The sequence below is a fragment of the Chiroxiphia lanceolata genome, chromosome 3, assembly GCF_009829145.1.
Source record: "Chiroxiphia lanceolata isolate bChiLan1 chromosome 3, bChiLan1.pri, whole genome shotgun sequence".
Taxonomy (NCBI): Eukaryota; Metazoa; Chordata; class Aves; order Passeriformes; family Pipridae; genus Chiroxiphia; species Chiroxiphia lanceolata.
The window spans coordinates 71,381,096-71,401,941 of NC_045639.1; the positions used below are offsets into that span (position 1 = coordinate 71,381,096).

The following is a 20,846-nucleotide window of genomic DNA, read 5'->3' on the forward strand; positions in this document are numbered from 1 at the left end:
GCAATGGTGCCTTGTCTACACACAGCAGTGGACTGGTGTAGCTATAGCACAAGAAGCTATTCTGGAGCAGGGTATAGATTCTTTTACAGAATAGAAGTGGTTGTACTCCAAAACAATTGTGGTCCTTTCTGAACAGTGCACTTATTTAAAATTGCTCTCTTAAGTGGTGTTTGCCTATAGCTGTGAATGTGAGTAGTTTAAAGACCTGTAACTGTTGTCCCCAAGCACCATCGTGTGCACAATATTTGCTTATATGATTCTTTATACCCCTGGGAAAGGAAAAGTCAAAACTGATGTTGCCACTGCTATATTGACATGGAGAGCAACTTAGTGTCATAACACTTGGCAGACCAGCTTGCTGTACATTTTTCCTGGGTCAGGAAATATTTTGTATCACTGCTCTCTAGCTATTGGGGATAAACTTCATCTTTCAATTTGCTCTGTTTTCTTGTAAGACAAAATAGTTGACCTTCTTTCAGTTGATGTCTAGTGATACTCAGGAGGTGGTATGTAGTTCCCCACACCTAACTGAATTTATCCTTTCTGCATATGTTCCTGTATAAGAAGCCCTGATGAATAGTGGATGCTATTCATCATGCTATTCCTCCTGAATAGGGTTCAGGAGGAAAGCAAGGAAAGACAAGGGAACATCAGCTGTGCCTCATGGTAATAGATGTCTTGATCTCCCTTAAAGAAAAATCTGTTTGCCTGACTTCTTGAACAGTAAGGATGGTGACATTCCACATTCCACATCAGTAGAGCTTAAGAACACACTTAACTGCTGCCTATCTCTAAAAATTTTAATTATTTTGCACAGAAATGGGATTACTGATCACTGACCTACAGTAGCATGTAATATTAGCCAACATCCTTGGATATTCATAACCCTAGGTTTTAGATGAAGGCACTTTTCTACAGGCATTAAAAATGATTAATTGACTATGAAATCATGTGAGAGCTCCATGCCCATACTGCTTATATCTGTGCATAACTTGAAGGATTATTCAGCTTGCTTGTTGTGGTATGGCAGAAGTGAGCGACTGGCACTGTGTGGTGATTTTGATCCTCTTTCTTCAACAGAACCCAGTACAAATGATTTAGAAACAGTTATTCCTCTCTGTTGGGCACCCCAAGGATAGGTTCTGAGCTCTTCTAGAATATTGTACTTCTTGGAAAGATAGGTGAACATAGAAACCAAGTACTGTTAACTGAGGTGTTCTTGCTCTGGATCTTTTTGGTGTTCAATTCCAGAAGAGATTTAGGGAAATTTTGGAGCTCTGTTGTTCCTAGACAATACTGGAAACATTTGTTTAAAGATCTTTCCACTGAAAGACTATTAATAACCATTATCTTTCACTAACCTTAATAACCAAGGGAGAAAACCTGCCTCTAAATCAATTGAAAGCAAGGTATATTAATTGGAAAAGGAAAAGAAAGCTTTTCCCAAGCTAAATTTTACCCTAAATGTAACAGATGCCAGAGACTGAATGTATTCAAACACAGATTTTTCTGTTAATTTCGTGTGAGAGGTAGGAGAAGTAGTGATGGACCTCAGTCACTTATGTCCTATGGTTACTAAAGGAAAATAATGCAGTTTTTACCTCTCACCCTTTTCCAGTGTGCAATTTTTTCCCTTCCCTATGTGCGGGATGTAATCATTTTGTCTGTGAAACTTAATTGGCTTAATGCAATTTGACGTAATTACCACCTTTTCTGAGAGGAAATAGGATCTTCAGTGCTGCTTCATCAGCCAACCTCCTCCTTCATTTCCAGCTTACTTGGGACTGGATTGTTTCTGGAGGAGTTAGTGATTGCTAGTCTACCTGCGTGTAACCTCTACCACAAGAAGAGCAGGTTCAATGGGTGCTGTGGTCTGTGACAGCCACCAGCCTAGCTCTACCCTTTCTTTTTGCTTTCCTTTCGGTGCTGTCTCCCCTCCTTGGGCTGTAAGAGCAAGGACAGGAGCTTTTAGCATGTATGGCAGTAGCTGGTATGGCGAGGAGGAACAAGGTTAATAGGATGTGGATGAAAAATGGGGAGGTTGGGAGCCAACATTACTGCAGGATTCACTGGAAAAAAGTCTGTGAGGGAGTAGCCCAGACCTCTAGTCCAGCCACACAAGTTGGCAAGACTGTGTGTTACAAGGGCCTTCAAAAAGTGTTGTCTGTAGCCTAGATTAAAAAGTTGTTAACCCTATACCAGGTTGTAGTGTTTCTTAGGGATTGAGGATGTGATGGAAAGTGCTGGTGATGGAAGACAATTTTACCTTCTAAAATAATAATAGCAGCAACAATAGTAATTATTATTAAGTAAAAATCAATTAGACTTTGAGTCATATTTCCTAGAACAACACCACTTTGATATTGGTGGCAATACTACCTTATATTACACAGTAGAAGTGTTCATTCCATTGTGTATATGATGCTGCATTAGCTATTATTCTTTTATTAGATGTAGATTGTGTTGGGAGAGATCTAATTCAAGTTGCTACGTACTTTACTACATGTTATTTACAAGAACAGTTTCCTGTTGATGTCTACCTTACCCTTCAAAAAAACTCCGTGTAATTTTTTTTTTGTTAAATAAGAGTAAATAATAAGATACATGATTGGACATTTAACATTCAAGAAGTGCTGATGCTGTGTTTGTAGTCTTGTATATACTCTTGGAATAGTCCTGGTACACTCTTAGATGAAGGAATAAATTGCAACAGATGTTTCTGGTATTCTTTTTAGCAGCAGACTAGTGGTAGGATTGCAGCAGATCCCCAAGAACATGAGAGTGTACCAGAAGCACCAAGTCCTTGCCACTTGAGATAGGAGCTTGTTTTCTTTTATTAATGGTACTTTGTCCTCTAGTTAAATCAGTCCTGCAAAGAAGCACAACTGTACAGCTACTGTCTCTGCAAAACTGGAAAGAAATTCAAGGTGAGCAAGGGAGTATTTTGTTCCCATCTCTACTCATCTTGTAAGTTACATTGTGAAAACTTCACTAAAAAGAGAGATAATTCTAAGAGACTGTTGAAGAACTTCAACTGTGCAGTCCTAAAACTGGGGACCATTGTAGTATCACTACAAACCATTTTTCATGTGAAAATGGTGGAAGATCATTGATTCAAAGGAAGAATTAAAGTCCCAAGAAGAGTTCTTTTTGCATTAGCGCACTGTATGTTTACTACAGTGGTTTTAATAAGAGAATATAGTGCAAGAGTAAAACTATTCTGAGTGTTTATGTTCGTGGCTACTATTTTATTTGAATACAACAAGCATAGTCTATGTAAATATAAAATTACTGCATGATTTCTATATGATGAAAAAGGGACATTATTTAAAAAGAAAGACTTTGTGCTGTTTTATAAATTGTTCAGTTGAAGTAATTTAAGTCACCAGTGTGACATGTTGATGACTTTGGATATACCTGGAATTACAGATTATATATGTTACTTGTCATTTATACTAGCTCATTTGAATTTTCTGCTTGAGGCACTGTCTCAAATGCTCCTCAGCTTCAGAGCTAAATCAAAGTGTTACAAGTTCCTAAGTGTTTGTTTTTGTGGATTTTGAAGATATGTTTGGTAAATTTAATGCAGCATTATTGACTGACAAAAAAGAATTAAGATATTCCATGTTCAGATGTTATATAAATGCTGTCATATGCCCCTTGTATTATTTTACAGAAAGAATGTTTTAAAATTTTGTGGTTTTGATGCTTCTGCAAGCGTAATAGATCTGATAAGAATGGAACACCAGTCCTACAAAATCATTTTTCACCAATGGTAGTTGCAAATATAAGCTAAAGACAGTGGAACATTGGGCTTATGTTCATATGAAGTCTTGGAAAGAAGGTTTGTCCTAATACATGAATATGTACTGTAACTCGGGTCAAGGGCAGTATATTTTAGTAGATTTAATCTTAAAATTAGCAGATGAAACACACCAAAAATTAGCATGTTCTCTCTTTTATTGCCTGGAAGGAGCATTTACATTAAATCATGGCATGGTCATTCAAACCTCTGGACAGCATTAGAAATTTCCTCTGACAGAGTCACTGAATTTCTGTCTGATACAAGGACTGAATGCACTGTTTATATTCTTTTATCAAAATAGGCTCCGTGGAGTCAGTTCTAAAAAGGTCAATAAAGGGGAGCTAATTAAACTTTACTTGTTGAGAATTTGTACCAGGATTGACATTTTCTATATACAGTCTATTAACATTTGCAAGTTCTTATTTTTAGATGGCTGACTTACCTATAACTGTCAGATGCACCCTTGACAGTTGAATTATCTTTTTCAGTCATTAAATCTAGAGAACAAGAATTTGATTACTTAAAGACTACATACTTTGATTTGATCTGAAGTTCTGCTCAGTGAATATAACTAGAAACCACTCTTGTCATTAAATTTAGTTAGCATGTGTCATTTTAGGTCCTACTATAGTGCTAAAGTGCCCTCAGAAGTTACTTTGTTTTCAAAGCAATGGGTGATTCTGTGTGTATTTGCAGTGGTTGAGAATGTGAAATATTTCTGCTTAAGGAGATCATTCTCTGTATGTTTGCTCTGTGTAAGTTAATGAGACCATATAGTCCTCTTTGTGAGATAAGATTGTCAGTAAATTGGAATTTGTTCTCTGTCCAAGATGGGCAAAACTGTGGCTCTCTCCAAAGATGTTATTATTGAGAGTTATCCTTCTTATTGAGAAGTGTCACCAATGTACTGTCATTCTGTCCTGTGGCACTAGTCAGCAGAATTGTATTTCTGTAGAGAGGACTGTGGTCTTCCAAAAGTGTGCAAATCCCGATGTGGGCTTGAAGGATCCCATTTGATTTTTATCTCCTTCACTCTCTTGCTCCAGTCCTGAAAGAGTAGGAGACCTGACTAGTAACTGATTTCAAAATTTTGGGCATTGAGGTTTGACTTTTTTTTTTTTCTTGTGGCTTGCTCCTAAGAGCCTACTCTTCTGCAGTTTATAGTATGGTAAAAGAGGAAGCAAGTTGGTGAGCTTATCGAGGCTGAGAAGAGCACTGCCTGGCCTCTGATCTGCTGACTCAACAAAGCTCTTGCAAGTTTGCTTCTAGAAGTGAAGACCATTTGAAGTGAGGATGTGTGCAAAGAAACAGATTTATTCTTTGAATTTTTAAAATTCAGGAAAGTTAAGGAAGATGGTAAGCCTGAAATCTAGAATAAAGTTTGCTGTAGTGTTATCAGCCTAGAATTAAAATTGCACTGAAGTACCTTCTAGTGTTTTGGGGATTGAACTGAAAGCTTGCCTGGCAGGTTGTACAGAAAGATGAGGCTAAGCCTCAATATACAGTGATGGCCTTTTTTATCATTGACTTTTGCAGGTTTATCTGAAGAATTATCTGAGTTATAAAAAAACTGTGTGTGTGTGTGTTCTTGGGTGTTTTCTAAGACACTGAATAATGCGTGTGGCAGGAGGCAGTGGATCCACACTTGTCTTTCCACATAAGGACCTCTCTAGATGCTTACTATTAAGGAAGAGTATAGTGCATATACAGACATTTTTGTGAATTATGTCTTACCTCTGGGTCAGACTGTTCATTGTGCCTGGAGATTTTTTTGTGCAATTTCTACTTTCTTCAGTGGAGTAAAGTGTTTTCAGTTCCCTCACAGCAGGCTTGCATGTCTCTGCAAAAATTTGTTGTGAGAGGAAAGACATTTATGACTTTTATTTTTTTTTCTAGAGGAACGAGTAGCCAAAATAGAATAAAACACAGAAACAGATACTGTTTTTTAGTGGAGAATCCAATATCTTCATTTTCTGCCTATTCTTTATTTCTCATCACTCACATTTCACCACAAAATACTAATCACATTTCATTTTAGAAACCTCAGGATCCGCTGTGGCTGGCCTCATCGACAGAAAGGAGATGTCTGAGCACAAGCACGGTCTCTGAAAGGTTCCAGCATTCTAGCTGGCTACCTCCTAGTCTGGTGAGGAGAGAAAATGAAATCTCTAGAACTTTTTTTGGAATGGCATCTGACAATGCTAAAGGCAGTATTTGCCAACTGGCAAAAAGCGAAGATGATAGGTAAAGGAAATTGTTGAGAGCACTGTGTATTATAATTGTAGTGGTACTGGGTTGGTTGCCTTTTCTTTTTTAATGTTCTTCATGATTCCAGTGGCGTGCTTCTTGGATATCTGTACATTTTTCATTTACATTTTGACATTTAAATTTATGATCCTGTAATTTTACAGCTCGTCTTACATACACTTTTTTCAATGGCAAATTGAAATCACAGATGAGTGCGCTTAACTTGAGTGCAGAAAAAAAATGTTTAGTGGGGTAGGGAAAAAAAAAGAGTTGTAGCATACAAACTTATTCCTTGGCTGCAAGCTTGTATGTGCAAATTAGGTTCTCTTATGAGAACGACCTTTTTGATTTTTTTTTTTTCTGGTGCTAACAAATCCCAAGGAAAGTGCATATGGTTCCTCAAAGTATTAAAATGTATCCTGCTGTTGGCATGGTAGGGAACATGGTTTGTAATACTTGAGAACTTGTCAGCAAACTGCAGTAAAAATATAACTGGACTATCAGATTTGTGGTGAAAGTTTAGCAAGTTTACTTAGAAGTACTTTGGCTATGATCTGAAGTTAAGTTCTGTCCTTCAGATATAAGGTAACATAGGAGGAAAAAAAAAGTTCTTTAACACTTTTGTCATGTTCTATCTCTTAATTTTTTAGAAATATGTTATTTTGTAATTCATGTGTCTTAGAAGCATTTTCTGCTGAAGCATTTACCCTGGTTTTTGTGTTCTAAAAGAAACTTAGTAATTAGACACCTATACATTAAAGCTGATGAACAGCACTGTTATGTGAAGTGTAGTGTTAAAAAATTTAGTTTGAATGCATGGTATTGTTTTGACCAAAGACAGACAAATAGAAGAATAGAACAGGCTAGCGCTCATCATAATTTTAGAATCTGAAGCATGCAATCGATGTTTTTTTTCCAGACTGAAATTATGTAGAGAGGTTTTCATTCATCGTATCAAGCATGAACTCTTCAGTTAATCCAATGATTTTATGTGTAAGCAGTACAAAATGGCTATTATTGAAATCTTACAGAATGATGTAGAAATTGAAGCAAGAGTTCCAAGTCTTTCTGGTTGTGTTGGGATGGTAGTTCTCAAATTCATTCATATTTACTTATGGGAACATTTGTAGTTGCATGTCATGAGCAGAACGTAGTTAGCATTGCTGTGGTGATTAATCAAGTCACGGCACATCAGGCAATGTGTATATTGGATTTTGTCTTTTTTCCATGGTCTCATGTGAGCTAAGTGAGGTCAGGCGTAGTTGGTTTTTAGCTAAAGTAAGAGCTGGAGAACTGGTGGAGGGAAAACCGATTTTAACAGGTAACTCGTTAACTTGTTTCTACAAGTCAGCGCTCCAGGAATATTGCCAAAGTATCATTTGGGAAAAACTGTTTCATAGAACCTGATAAATTTGGGGTGAAAATTTAAAAAAGATACTGAAATCTGATATTTGATTTTTGTATAATTTTTTCCTCAGACAAGACGGAGAACTGCCAGTTCTGTGCATTAGTTGTTACAGGTTTTCTGGAGCATTTCTGGTTTTTCACAAGGTGGTGGTGGTTTGAACCATTTTTTATTTTTCTTTTGTTCTTCTTCTTTTATTCTTAAGGTCTTGCTTTAATTTTTTGAGTGTATTGCAAGCAGTACTCTTGAAATAGTATTTGTATTTCATTCTTATATAACTGGAAAACTAAAAGATAAAATAACTGAATACTGGAAATTATTGTGTTTTTTTTTTTCATAATTATCTTTGCTCTTTTTTTCTTTCCCTGAAATGTCAGTACACTCAGGAGAATAAAAAGCCTAGGAGTTGTCATAGTTTTCAGTGAGTTACAGCTTTGCATGGGTGCCTTTTGCCATTGACAATAATAAGAGTGTGCTTTTGGTATAACTAAAGAATATTTGAAATACATGTAGAATTACATTCAGAAGATTTGTTTTCTTTTGTCAGTAGGGTGGTGTTGGTTTGGATAAAGTTACATTGCGTGACTGAAAGCAGCACTTTGTTGATCTTCATTCCAGACAAATTAGAAATCTTAAGATTTAAGATTATTAAGAATATTAAGTGGAAACATGCTTTCAGGTCTTTAAAGAAGAAATAGATACTCTTCAACATAAGATGGACTTCCAGTAGCAATTTGAGTTGACATTTTTCATGTAACAAATTTTATCATCATTTATTTAAGATTAAACTACTACTGAAAATACAGGTCCTATTTTCAGTTACTGTCAGCAGAAACTATTGGTGTTGTGAGCTATGTGGCAAGATGTGTGCCAGGTTAGAATAAAATATCAGGTACACCTGGCTAATCTACATAATAATAACAAACTACATGTAAACTACATGTAAAAAAACATTAGTTATCTCCCTGCATGTCACAGGCAAAGGTTTCTCTCTCCTCACTTCCACTACACTTTGTCTCAGCAAAGGTTTAATATCAGTGCTGTATTCCTTTATCAGAACCTGCCATTTTGTTTTTATTTGCCTCTGGCCTCTATATTTCTTGGAGGCAGGATCAGATCAGTGACTTAAATTTCCTTCCTTGTGACTCTTAATTCTGGGATAATTTTGTTCCTGGCAGTTTCACCCTGAGCTCTCTTTAGTTTTCCCTATGTGGTAGCCCTTGGAAAATCTTTATTTTTAGATTACCTGAAGAAGATTCCTCTACTTTCACCTTTCCTATTCCAGTGTTTTCCAAGGTTACCTGACTTATATAATGAATAACATTTTTTGTTGTACTGTAGGTACCTGAAGTGGTGGATACACTTCTTCGAAGCAAATTGACAAAGCATGACGTGTCCTTCATTTTTCATTTTTGTTTTCACTCTTACTTCTTCTCCAAGAATGACATTTTGGTAAGGTGTTCTCCTTTTTGACAGTTCTAGAGTGGCTGTTTTATGCCTCTGTTAGCAGTTCTGCCTTCCACTTGTTTGCTGTACAGTCAAGGTTGCTCCAGTGGGGAGAAATTAGGATCCTTATTCACATTCCAGCATTACTTCCTCTTGCCAGTTTTTTTTCTTGTGGACTCCAGCAATTCCTCTGAACTAAGTTTCTTAACTTGCCCTCCAGATTGTTGCACCTGGCAGTCTAGAAAAAACTGAGGTGGTCAGTACCACCAACACCTTTCTTGAGTAACTACGTGAGTTTAGTGCAGCAGCTCTATCTCTTCTTTATTTGTGCTGATGTTCTGTTTTGAAATTGGGATCCATCTTTTTGTATCAGGTAAATAAAGCAGCTGGTGTGAGGACTGTGTTGTCTTATCTTACTTGTTTAGTCTGGAGTCCTCTGGAATGATAAAAAGCATGTTTTTGCCTTCCACTCCCCACCCCATTACGAATTTTGTGTTGTTCCATATACTTGCCAAACGGAAGCTCAGACCCTTCACACACTGCTTGTTCTGGTCTACCACCCCTTTTAAAAGGGCTCTGTTAAATTAAAGCCTCACTTATTTGAAATGCTCATTGAAGATTTGACCCTACCTGCTTTGTAGCTTTAGCCGTCTTTGTAGCTTTCCAGCTTCTTTCTTGCCCTTCTTGAGCATGAGTGACACTTGCTTTCTTCCAGTCCTTGGCAACCTCCCCTGATTACCAGGACTTTTCAAAGATCATAGAGTGACCTGGCAATAATATCAGGTAGTTTCTTCAGCACTTGTGGGTGCATCCCATTGACTTGTGTACATCTGACTTATTTTAATGTTCCACAGCCTCATCCTCCTCCACCTGCTATTGATCAAGTTTATATATCAAACATAGATATTAAACTGGATTTATGTTATCACGGAGCTAAATTACCTGGAGCATAGAAATGGTGAGTTTTGGTGTAGCCAGTAGGTGAACAGTATCCTAAAATGACACTAGTGTTTTGGGATTGCTGGAATGTTGATCTTGGCAGTGGCCAGTGGACTGATCCTTGAAAGCATAGACAACAACAGGGACTTCTTGTCATGTGAACATGTACTTCTGAACAGGCTGGGCAACCAGACCGACCTGTGCTAAGTAGCGTTTGGTATCTACAGTTTAAGCACTGTTGGAAACTGTTGGGATTTTGGCAGAACAGACCCTGCTGTTAAATTGCACTTTTGTGTCATTTGCGTGGTATCAAACAGAAAAACATAAAACTAAGCAACACAAAAATTGTGTGTGATTATCTCTCTCTTGAACATGTTGCTTAATGCAGTCTCATTTGATGTGCAGGAAGACTTCTCATCCATACCCGAGCACATTTCTGGCTTCTCTGTGCATACTGAATGCTTGTTATCCTCTTGATCTTTGCCAAACATGTTCACATCTTTAGTAGTTCACACGTTTCCAAAATGTATTATTGGTTGTTTTATGAAGTTGAGTGGGTTTTGTGAACTTTGGGTTATGTGGTGATTTTTTTGAATCTCAAGCTTATTAGTGATAACTGCTGTGATTTGGTAGTGGATTGGATAGGAGTGGACCTGGAAATTTGTATTTGGGGTAAAGACAAGGTTTTAGATAGTACATTTGTCCTTGAGATACTACTGCTTAGTGAAAAAAACACCAGACCACAAAGTTACTACGAAAGAGTTACCAAAAATAAGCAATGGAGAGTTTATATTTCCTGATGGAAATGGGATGAATTTCAGTGGAAGTTGGATCAAAAATACTGATATTTTTATAGTATTTAAATAATAAAGTAGTTTGTAATCTGGTTAGAATACAGGCGATGCTTCAATCTGAAATGTGTAACTTGGGCTCCTGACATTCAGTGAAAAACCTGATGGGAGTTCTGTTTCTGCCTTTCCTTGACTATTTATCTTTTTCCCCTCATTTTTGGCACGAAACTTGTTAAGCAGCTAAACCACTGGAGGGATAAGTTGGATTTAGTGGCAAAAATCTATGTTAGCTTGCACTGCCAGTAGTTGGTACTTCAGACTTTTCCAGAGAGGTACCAAATCAAATGCTGTACCAAAGCAAATGCTCTTGATACTTCAAGCCATCTATGGAAGAAAATCCCCGAAGTGCTTGTATGTGATGTGCCATAGCTACAACTGAAAGATTAAAATTCAAAGAGATTTTCTTTATTTTACAAATCACCTGCAAGAATAATCTCTGCTTATTGTTACATGATGAAGATGAATTTACAGTTTGCTGCATCTTCTCTGAATAATTCCAAATGAAACACAACAAAAACAGTTCTAAAGTACACTTTATTACCAGTGGGTGTAAACAGTCACATTTCTTTTTCCTGTTTGAATTCAGTATTTTAATCCCTGACAGATTCATATTTGTGGTAGTAATGGACCCTGCATGGCAAGTGCTGAGAAAACATTTATAAAAAGCTTTGCCAAAGAAATCTGCCTATATAGAGTACAGTGACTTTACTGTTGAGAATGTGTTTATGGGAAAAAACCAACTTACTAGTTGAGCAAGTCTGATTTGCAGATTTTGTTGCTCAAATGTCCAAGTTACTTAATAACTCTAATACAAGAGATAGAGTAGTACAGCAGTTCTATTGATATGTTGGCAAAGAAGCAAACATGACTGGTCTTTACCATCTGTTTATAATGCTATATAAAGAAGACCTTACTGGTTGCCATGGAAACCAGCATTTCCAAAACCACAAGTGTTTGCTTAAAATCTCAGGCCTTCTAAAGTCTTGTATTTTCTGAGGAAAAAGGAATTGAAAATATCCAAAGTTTCCCAGTGATTTTTATTTCCTAACAGTTGTTTTACTGTAAAATGCTTTCAGTATTTTTGCTCTGTATCTTCTTTGAAGACTTGAGAAGTTTAAAGCATGCCACTGGTAACTTACTGAGCTTATTTGATGCTTAGCAATGACCCAGGAAAAGGGGACAGATACTTGTTGGGTTTTAGGTTGATCTTTGTAAAATGAGGGTTTTTTTGTTCAGATGAACAAGCCCAATTGTGATATTGACACAGTGGCGTGACAAATACGGAATTTGGGTGGAGGTTGCATTGAAAGTACTTCTTAGTCTAGTAAAAACCCAGATTCATCTCGATTAGCAGAGTCAGCCACCTGGGTCTCACTGAGAATAAAAGACTCTCTAGAATCAGAAATCTAGAGAAAAACAGCAAATGAAGGTAATACTGATAAGAGTTATGGTCTAAGTTTGTCTGTGGTCTCCACTCTTGGCTTGAAACCGATTTTTAAATATTTTTTTTTTTTTTATTCCTTGGAACTATTGAAAAGCCCTGAATTCTAGTATTTAGAAGTACCTACATTTGTCATAGAATGTAGGAATATTTATATTTCTTCTCATTTGTTACTATATGTACATATTACTGCCTTGCATTTTATCCTAATTACCCACTATGTTTTAAGGTGGTTTTTCGCCCCATCAGTTTACAAAAGGCTTCTGCTGTGTATGGACCACTTAACTCTAGTAGGCAGTGCCACTGTAGAGGTGCTGCATTTTGAGTAATGGTGCTGGTTGGTTTTCAACCAATTCATTTTATTTGTATTTAAAAGGAAGGTTATTATTTGTGGACTGTTGGTGTGTATTGGGCTTGAGTTACTTAAAGTGAGAACAATCCATTGAAGTACAGAACTTGGAACCTCTTTCTCACTACTGGTAAAGATCCTTCAGCGTTTTTAAGGAAGAAATATTTGTAATTAATTCATCTGAATAATGCTGAAAATCAGTTAAGTTGTTATCCAGAACTCTTGTTGCGTACAGAAGGTTAAAAGAACTTTTTATATCATTTTGTCATGGCAATACAGATTGCAACATTTTTGCCTTTTTATGTTTCATCCATTTGTAAAACATGCTGTGAGCATTTCAATCTGAGATAATGGCCAGGAGTTGACCTATTTCATTGTTACATTTTCCTAGTAAAGTTTATTTAATGCAAAATACATTTTTATGACAGGCTCTATAATTACAATATTGCTGAAGTGACACTGGACCTCCAGAGGTGTCTGAATTCATTAGCCTTGTGAAGCTAATCATCTTTCTGTCGTTCTCCAAACACTCCCAAAATATTTGTATTTCTTTTACTTAGCAGAATATTGCTGCATCTGAGAGAGTCTATTGCCAGAAAGGTAGTCTTGTGCTTGAGTTGACCTGTTGATATTGGTCGACAGTGGGGTGCTCGACCTCCTACTAAGTTTAAATAAAGCAAATATTGATGGAGAAATCAGACACACAAAAATTAGGCTTCTGTTTAAGTATTTGTGGTTAGAAAAATAAGGGTGCCAGACCTGCAAGCTACTCCTGGTCAGAGTAATTGCATTCAGACACTAACTGCATTTTTTGGTATTAATTTGCCTGCTACCCACATCACATTCCAAGATCAAGTCAAACACTGACTAGGAAAACCAGCGGAGACTGGCAGTTGGTTTAAAACCACATTTTGGTGGTTTGTTTTCTATATGGTGTCTTTAGTGTCATCCTTAAGGTGGTCCTTTTTGCCCTACCCCTACCACTTATAAGATGTGATGGATAAAGGGTAGAATGATTCAAAATAATAATAATAATAATAGTAGTAAATAATCTTTTTTTTTTTGAATAATCAGTGTCTTTGAGATAAATGTCTTATACGATTATAGCTGCCCTTTATTTTTATAGTGGGTTTTTTTGGGTATCCATTGTAGGCTGTTTTCAGATCTTAAATGACCATGCAACCTCAAAACAGCTTTTTTCAGCTTTAGTTTCAAACTGTTGCTGTGCATCTCCATCTTGATTCAAATGAAAAAGATAGTAGTTCCCTTCTTTTCACCAAGGAAAACTTTTTCCTCCTTGGCCTCAACTGGTCATAAGTTTTGCAGGAAAATGGGCTTCTTTGTTTTTTGGGGGGTTTTTGTGTGCTTTTTGGGTTTTTTGGTTGGTTGCCTTGGCAGGGTGTTTGCGTGTTTTTTTAACAGCAACTCCTCCCATTGATCCTAGAGATTATCCTGTCCTAAAGGAAATTAGTGCATCAAAACCCCTGTAAAATAATATGCAACTATGTAGCTGATTTCAATGGGGAATGATTCCAATAACCTCTGCCTCTGGGAAACCAAATAAACCTAGTAGCAGTGGATGGTAGACTGATATGAGTGTCTAGATAGGGTTCTACAGTCTCCAGGGGAAATTTTGTGGTTTCTTATTTCAAGAATTCAAAGGCTGTATTGATTTCTAGAAGCTGTAAATGTTCAATTACAGTGAACTCCAAGTTACCAAGGCCCAGTATCTGTATTTACTTTGTACCTGCTCAAAAAGCTGTCGTTTCTTAAACTTCATCTTTTGGATGAGGTTTGATTTTTGTGGGATCTTACCCATTTGAATCTCCACAATTTTATTTAACCTTCTGGCTTTTGTACTTTCCTAGAAGGTTCTCTCTTTTGTGATCATTGTTGTGTTTTAAAGGTTCTTGGAATTTTCTTCTTGAAAGTAGTGCAATAATGTGGGATAGATACCAAAGCTGGGAGAAATGAGTGCATGTAGCAGCTCCAGAAAGGGATCAGTCTCTCGTCTGATATTGAAGGGTGCTGTGGCTTTTCCTAGAAATTTATCTTGTTATAAATTACTTCTGGGAATGATGCAATTGACTCTGAATTCTGTGTGCCACCTGCCTGGAAATTTAGTTTTCTATACTCCCAGTCCCTGTGAAGATCACATTTAGTAAGCAATAGAGTGATGAAATTTTTGAAATTTTTCACCTTCAATTAAAAAATATTTCTCTTTGTAAGCAATATTCCATGAAAATTGAGCAGCTAGAGTCGCTCAGGTTGGAAAGGACCTTAGGAGCTCTCCTTCAGGAGCTTTCTGTTGAGGAAGGTATGCTTTTGCAACCTTCTTCCAAAATAAAGCAATGAAGATCATCTTTGTTACGTTTCTATTTAGTTAGTGAAGACTGTTTTTAAGACACACTTTATGTGGCTTTCTGGGACTCTTGAATACCTAAATTTCATACAAGCTGTATTTTAAGTGTACATTGAGTGATTTTTAGCCACTCTCTCCAGCTGAGTAGGTGTCTGAGACTTCATAAATGGAAGAAAAGGTACCCAAATTTATGGAGTTCTTTTCTGGAACCGAGCATTTTGAGGCCTTGGTTTTTCATTGAAGGCCTTGGTTGCAATTCGTTCCCAAGTATCCCTAAGTTCAAGACTAGCCAAATGGAAGCACAGATACCACGTTTCCTGCATAAGTTTTTCTGTGACTCTGCCTGTAGAGATGGAATTGTGAGCCCGCAATTTTGAAGCAAGTACTTTCTCACTGGACCACAATCATTCTTCTTTTGCACATAGCTAAGTTACCATTTTGGCTTAGTTTTAACTATACAAGCATCCCACTGTGTGGTGGTCAAAGTTATTCAAAAGTTGCTTTGTGTCATAAGTGAAGGCCACACACTTCTAAATTGCCTTTTTAATCTTTTTTTTTTTTTTTTTTTTGGCTTTGGACAAAAATCCAGTGCACAGACAGGCCTCTGTCATCTTCACACCAGAGTCCTTTTTGGTTTTTTTTTGTCTGAAATCTTGTGTTTCTTTGTGGTTGGCTTCACAAGCCAATGGGGTGAGACCCCTCATTTACTTGGAGGCAGGGAGAGCAGAAGTGCTATTAAAGACTCCCTTGTACCATGCCATAAGATCTTCCCTCAAAGTGGGATGGGAACATCAGTTCCTCCAAGCCTGGTCTGACACCTTAGACAAGTCTGCTCTTACTGGATAAACCTTTTAATTACCAGGCTGTTACATGATAGTTATGGTGATGAGCCCCACCCCCATCGCAGCTCGGTTTTTCAGGTCAAGAAATTCCCCCAACCCCAGTACTCATTTTCCATACGCAAAGAGATGTTTGGTTCTCTAAATCCAGGAATAAGTTTCTAAAACACGTTCTTTTCTGCAGCTCCAGTGAGCTTTTAAGATGAGGTGGCATGTGAGTTGCAGAGCATCCCTCCCTTTGCCCATGGTCAAAGTACGTGTCATGTCAAGGCTGATTCTCCCCTACGCATTTGGCTGTGGACATGGGAATGGACCAGGGTTTTTAATTCGTTCTGGAGATATGTTGTGCAGAAGGGTATTGAATATATACTTGAAACTTGAGTAGCAAGTGAAAAAAAAGTTGCTGTAGACTGCTGTTAGCATATACCACATATGTAAGATTGAATGTTCTGAGTCATCATATGCGTGTTTGAGTGTGATCATGTGGTCATATGGTGAATCCTGTGTGCATATACAGTGGTTTAACATCTCTTTAAAACCTGAGTATGTCAGAGAGTTTTCTCTTATTTACTTCTGACAAGTCATTAATGAAGCAAATTGGATAAAAGCCCTTAGGCCGGTATTTCTTACATTTCTAATAAGGAAGCTGACAATCTTGCTGAGTAGCTCCATGCCTTACCTCTAGTGCTAGATATAGAATTGTCAGTTATAATTGACTTCAAAAAAGTGGGTTATTTTTTAAATGTATCTGCAACTGTAGCCATGAGTGCCTCCTGATAACCCTTCTATACTGAGCAAAATAGAAGGTACTTTCCTGAGATGTTACAGGTTATTCAAAACTGCATTTGTATTGTCACATCTGGGATTGTCAGTTTGAATTTGTCAGAGGGGTTTCTTTTTTAGAATAGTTTGTATTTTATCCTAAAACTAGCCTGTGTTTTCAACGACACTATCCTAGGCTTATAAATCTTCATCAACGTAATTGATTTTGGTTGTGTTACACTTTCTCAGCTGCTTTTTATTGGAGCTGTGTGAACAGGTGATTTTTTTCCTCCTTTCGCTTGACAACTGAAGTGGGAATATAGAGGAATGGAATCTTTCTCTGTTTTCCTTCCTCTTGTAGTTACACAGATGATTGATCTTGTCAGTGGGACACGTTCAATAAAATGCATGGAAAGGAAGAGCAAAAATCACCAGAGGAGGTGAAGAGGACAGTGATCTGTTCACTTCAACTCCGACCAGCAGACCTGTGGCTAGAGCACACATGTGGGTGATGGTGGAGGGGCTCCTCTGGGGTGACTGAGGACAGAGCTGCAAATCCTGCAGCTCTTGCTTCCTTCGGTCATGAGTGGAACATTTGGGACTGACAACATTTATCTGAACATCTAACACCCCTTTTATGTCCATTCCAAAATACATTACCACAGCAGGTTTGTTTTTTTTTTTACTTCTATTTGGTACCATGGTACCATGAAATTACCCCATGTCCAGCTCCTCCTTACAGTAACTGTTGTATTTGCCATGTTTCCTTTCTGTTGTTTAAATTCACAGGTTAATGTAATGCAAAAAACTGTTAAGAATGTAACCTGGCTTTGTCTCATGCAAATAATTTAAAATCTTTGTGGTATTTAAATAGGATTGCTCAAAAATACAAATGATGCTTTCAATGAATAGCAGATTTTTTTTTTAATGAAAGTGTAAATTACTGATGGAGTTAAACCTGACAATTATTGGAGGTTAAAATTCTACTGAAATAGGTGCACGCGTGGAGCCATACACAAAGCACTAAGTGAAATGCTCATGTTTGCTTGATTTATTCTCTACAGCAGACGGATTTTGGTAGTAGGAGGTGTAATTTGCAGCACATTAGCTATTAGCCATGTCATTGCTTGAGTGGGTGGTGTGAGTCTCGGGTGCATGTACAGTGTCACACTGCGCATGTGTCAGAGCCAGGCGCTTCTCCCCTCTGCTGTAAGATGCATTTTTTGTGAACACTGTTCTGTCTTTAAAACTGTGAATTGCCAGTTTTCAAATGGGTTATTCTGTGACACAGAAAATATCCACAATAATGCCTTTCCCTCCTTTCCTCCCCACTCCCTGCCATGCCCTCCCCTAATTCTTAATGTTTTGCAAAACTGGATTATAAAGGTGGTTGACTTTCCTACCTTTTTTTGGTATGCAGTCCTCTGAGGATGAAGTATGTCATTTGCAGGATACCCAGCCTGTATTTTACAGGAAGCAGAATTGTGCTAACAGTTGGGGGTTTTTTGGGTGCCCTGTGCATGCACTTGTGGTGTTCAGCAGAGGTTTTCCAGAAGTGTCAGCTTGATGCATCTTTTTTTTGTGTGCACAATTTCATTTGTGATGCTTTTAGTTCACCTTTTTTTTTTTTTTCCCTGGAGGCACCTGTCTCCTGCCACATACCCATCAAGACTAATTGCACCATCTGGAAGATTTTTGTGTTGCTGTTACTTGTGCAGGGTATCTCTGGGGAGCTTAATTCAGAATGTGAATGTGACCCCTGAAGCCATGTCAAGTAGCTGCAGTAGTTTCTAGTGTCTAAAGGATGATCACCATAGGCTTTATTTGTTTCAAGTGTAATGTGGTTTGCTTTAGTGTGGATGTGTTATGTGTCAGTAGCACAACTTCAGTCATGTTTTGAAAATGGAGTTTGACTACTAGTTTGGTAATTCACAGAATATCCTGTCTAAAAGTACATCCAAACCATATGTAACATATAGGCTGTATGATTAGGTGTAGAAATGATAGACATGTTGCTCCTTATTATTTGATTTTTATGTCCTCTTCTTCCCCCCCCTCCCCCCCTGCTGCGCTTCTCATTAACAGTTTTCTGTTAAGAATGCAAGGTATTCCTTGCTAACTGTGTTGCAAGCCCCCTGAACAGCTCTGAACACTTGTTTTGCCTATTGCTGTGGACCTGTTCGAGTATTTTCAGCACAGGTAATTTTCTTCTTCTGTTCCTCACTTAGTTTGAATCAGGTAAAAGTACTTCCCTTCTAGTGTCTATCTAGGCAGTGGCTTTTTTTAAAGGCCAGTTCATAATCCTGTGATGAACACCTTTTTTCTCTACTTTTGTCATATCCTGTCCCATGTCAAGCTGTAGAGCACTGGGCACAAAAACCCAAAGTGTTCTGATTGTTAAAAGTATCACTACAATTTGCTGTGCTTTTTTTAAAAGGCATTATTCATTTCTCATGGAATCCTGCCTTTAATAATTCACTCCGATTTTACCAGATATGTGGAAAAAAAGCAATTATTTTCCTAAAACCAATTTTCTTCAAAAATGGAGTTGTAAATAGTGTTGAGGAAATATATTTAAATTTAGTTGCATCATCTGTGTACCTTTATGTGGCTGTGAGTAATGTGGTCAACTGAAGTTCAAGCCAGAGAAGTACTTACACCACCACACACAATTATGAGTTCTGTATACAGGATATGTACACACTATATATTATTCATTATATGTATTTTCTGTTTTTCCCTGGGTGGTTTAATGTTCATTGTGGCTCTGACTTTGGAAATCTGTGGAGTTTTAAGTGTATAACTCTCTTGGCTGCATTCTGTTAACTGTATATTGGAGCATGGTAAGAAAGAATTATGTATTTATGTGCTTGGTGAGAATAGAGTTATGCAGGTTATAAATTCAGAGTGTTGAAGGCAAGCAGCTGTCCCCTGCTCCTTAAGATCCCTCACTACTTGTACCCACTAAACAAAATAAAGGTGCACATTGCAAGACCACAGTGTGTGCCCGTGTGAAGAGATCTGAGCTGTGCAAACTTCTGTGGATTTGAGTGGCTAGAAAGTGCTGGAGACTGAACAACAACAACAAAAAAAGTAATTTCTGCTTGGGGAAGTTAAACAGTATCTTCCTTTCACTGCTTTTTGTGCTATTTTAGTCAGAGTTGCTGTGAGTGTGGGGTGTCATGCTGCCAGGCTCAAAGGGCACACCTGACCTGCCCGGGGTGGGCCAGCCTGTTTAGTCTGCAGGTGAAACAAATAGCATGTGGGCAGATTATAGAGGCACAGAAGTCATGACCTCATTTGGCTAATTAGATCTCACCAGAGCTAAAAATGTTGTGGGTTGTGGTAAAAAGCCATACTGACCTCCTATTATCTTAATTGATCATGGCATTCGTAGGGTGCAGCTGCACTGAGTGTGAGCTCAGAAGCTTCTCTGGAGGGAAAAATATTAACCTGGAATCAGTATGGGTGTGAAGATCAAGCCCAGTAGCTGTCAAGCACCAGCTACCTAGATGGATCTGCTCATTCTCCTCCTAGAGGATATATTTTGTGCCATTTTCCCATCACTGCCCCATGGGCTGTAAAGACTCACGAAGTCAGGATTTTATTTGCCGTAGCACAGGAACTTTCACACAGAAGGGTGCTATGTAAATTATTATTTTCATGTTTGTGTCTGTGTTAATGAAGTAGCATACAGAATATATTCTTGCATTGTGGAGTAATGACAAAATGCCAAATGAAACTTTAGCTTGCATCCACTGTTTTCTTTATTCAAACAAACTTGCAGTATGAACATCCTAGATTTTCATTCAGCTGTTTTAAGGATAGTTCCATTTTGATTTCCTTCAGTTATTAGGGCTAAAATTATACTCTGGAATAAAATGAGTTAAAGTGATTGTAATGTGGTTCTTCATATGATTTATTTAAGGAATATTTACATGATATAAGAGGTATGGGCTCTTATTTATTGAAAATTAGCTTACAAATTTAATAGCGTCTGGAATGTATTGTCCTTTTGTCTCGTATTTAGCCATATTGATGAATGTAGGAAGTAGAAAGTAGTTTGAGAAGAACAGGAAGAATACAATTGGAGACATTGCAGTCCAAAAAGAAAGCTAAGCTCGCCTTAAAACAAATTAATTTCTGAGGTGGTGTATCTAGAATTGCTGAGGTGGTCATTTAGAATTGCTCTCAACAAATACGATTTCGTGGGTAGTTTCCTTCTGAACCCAAACTTCAAGTTGTAGCATTCGAAACAGTTCTTTTGTTTAGAACAGCCCATCTATACTTCATTTATCTCCAACTTTTATTGTACATATTTCGTCAGTTTCTGCAAAGTTTTATTTCTAATACACTGAAACCTGTTTTATGTACTGTGCCCTCTGTTCATAACCACTCTG

At 37.6% G+C, this 20,846-nt stretch overlaps 1 protein-coding gene across 1 annotated transcript in view; it reads left to right on the forward strand.

Annotated features, from left to right (window-relative positions):
• Nucleotides 1-20,846, forward strand: part of PDSS2 (decaprenyl diphosphate synthase subunit 2) — a 118,223-nt gene that overhangs the window by 26,769 nt on the left and 70,608 nt on the right. The gene's annotated exons all lie outside the window — the stretch shown is intronic.